Source organism: Penaeus japonicus, unplaced genomic scaffold (assembly GCF_977035675.1).
Source record: "Penaeus japonicus unplaced genomic scaffold, GWHDUDI00000001_assembly GWHDUDI00000010, whole genome shotgun sequence".
Classification (NCBI taxonomy): Eukaryota; Metazoa; Arthropoda; class Malacostraca; order Decapoda; family Penaeidae; genus Penaeus; species Penaeus japonicus.
The window spans coordinates 33,820,570-33,823,069 of NW_028234412.1; positions in this window are offsets into that span (position 1 = coordinate 33,820,570).

Sequence of the window (2,500 nt, forward strand, 5' to 3'; positions counted from 1 at the left end):
ATATATATATATATATATATATATATATATATATATATATATATATATATATATATATATATATATATATATATATATATATATATATAACTGCAACCTTACACCAGGTCCCTGTAGCTTAAAGTTGATATGCCTGTTGCACACAAAACACAACTCAATTTTTTTGTGCAATATATATCTTTCCTTTCATATTTTCATGCATCCTGCAAGACAATTTTCTTTTCAATAATCATTAAATCAATAAAATCTCTACAAGTATATTCTTGGATTTTTTTTTTTCTAGTACAGTAATGAATTGTCACCCTAACTACTGTATATTTATGTCATTGTAGTCTACATATCTTTTCACTTCCACACTACACTACAAATACATATATTACATTATTACATTGGCCAATACACATACATGATTTTCTGCTATACTAAGATAATACAAAATAACCGAGAATATGTGATTAGTATACAAGTATGCCCTCAAACTCTTATTCAAAAAATTCTTTTCAAAGGAGACATAACCGATAGAGAAATAAGGAGACTTACTTAATCATGTAAGTAATCAATTAGTCAAGCTTTGGTAAATCAACTGGAGGATTCCGCCTCCGAGAGATGCTATTTTCTTTAAGTAAATAATAACGATCAAGAATAAATTAATAAGGGGAAAAAAAGGTTTGTCAGAGATTCACCTGTAATTCAAAACTACAACTATACTACAGAATTCAAACATTATCCATTTACCTTTCTAATTCTGTCCCTACAAAAAATAGAGACAAGTAATAATATTTAAAAAATAATAATAATTAGATAAATGGAAATAGATAACACAAAATTCGACAGAACTAAAAACAATTACGAAAATAAATAAGGATATTATGCACACATCTTTCAGGGAAACTTCCAAACGTCTTATTGGGAGAGTTGAGAGGCACTTTTTTATCTGTAGCTTCCTACAAAAAACTGGTTTTGTTCCTAGCAGCTCAGAAGAGTACAGCAATGGCACTATTGGACGGCACATGGCATTTAAAAAACACATAGTGGTATTTTAAGAGTGAAAAGGGTGGGTGGGAGGACGGAGGGAGAGCAAGGAAGGGGAAAACAAAAGCTTTGGTTATTTTCAACTATGACCTTTACCAAGGGAGCCAGAAAATATTGAGATCATAAAAAAGTGAAAAATAAATAGTTTTTCTCTGTGTCACCGGGCATATTTCTTTTTTCTACTCTTAAAATCAGCAATGCTTTTTAAAATGTCCGATTCAGTGTCTCTTATCCTGGCTTCCATAATTCATGTTTCAATTGAGGGTTATGGCATAGATTCAGGATACAAAAATTTCCTTGATTACTTTCAATTGTGGTACTTTTCATTTCAAAAGACAAAAGATACAATACATAATTAGTTTTCATCTAGTCTTTTCAAGTCATTATCATTGCAAATATCAGATATAAAATTACAGAAAGAAAATTGTATCCATTAGAGACATAACAATAGTATATAAATAACAATCATTATGAAAATCTTATGCTCATATCTTTTAAACACTGATAACACTGATTTCTTTTGAAGGTTGGCAAAGGTTACTTACAATTCTTCATGAAGGAAATGTTTTTAGTGACTTTCTTAAGTCCTTTTTCAAAAGAAATTACTCATACTTCATAATTTTACACTTTGGACTTACCCTCCTTCTGCATTATTACTGTCTTGTTGTTCCCGCAAATATTTCATATTTACTTTCTCCCCAAAGTTGTACTTTAATTGAGTATGAGATCAACATCATATGACAGCATATACTTGAATCTTGTATACAAGACTATCTTCATCTTGTTTGCTAAATCGGGAATGGATGATAATCAAACCATTTAAAATCAGTGTAAGCTAGATAAATGAATACTAATCTCTCCTCTCAGTATAAAGGGAAAAGATATTAAGCAATCAATAAATATGTAAATTCATGAAAAGACAAGTTATCCCATATACTAAAGCTTTCATGTGAAATGTCTGTAATATCCCTGTTCCCAATTTATGCATATGGAAGAGTATGACATAGTGTGATGTGGAGTGGTGTGTACATTACAAAATCTTTCCTCATTTTCGAACAAAAGTTTTTTCAGAAAGTACCACTACATGATCTTTAATCTGAGAAGTCACCTAACAATATCATCTGTTTATTACATCTAGTTAATGAGCAGTTTGTATTTTCATCACAAAACAACAGCAATCACTAGGCATCCATGCAGTATCTTTTTTATGTTTGTCTATACGGTATCAAAAATGCATTTCATAGCATATGGAGTGGGAAGTGGAACTGCTTAAGACCAGTGAGCATCTGCTATACAACTTTTATATTGTTTCAACAGTCTAAATGACACCGATACATGCATACCATTAAAGCAATGCTTCATTATTCTATGTATTAGTATGGGATCAGATAAAATTCCTGATTTATTTCAAAAAATATAAATGTGAAATCATTATCTGGGTATTCAAAATGAACAAAATTCACAAGAA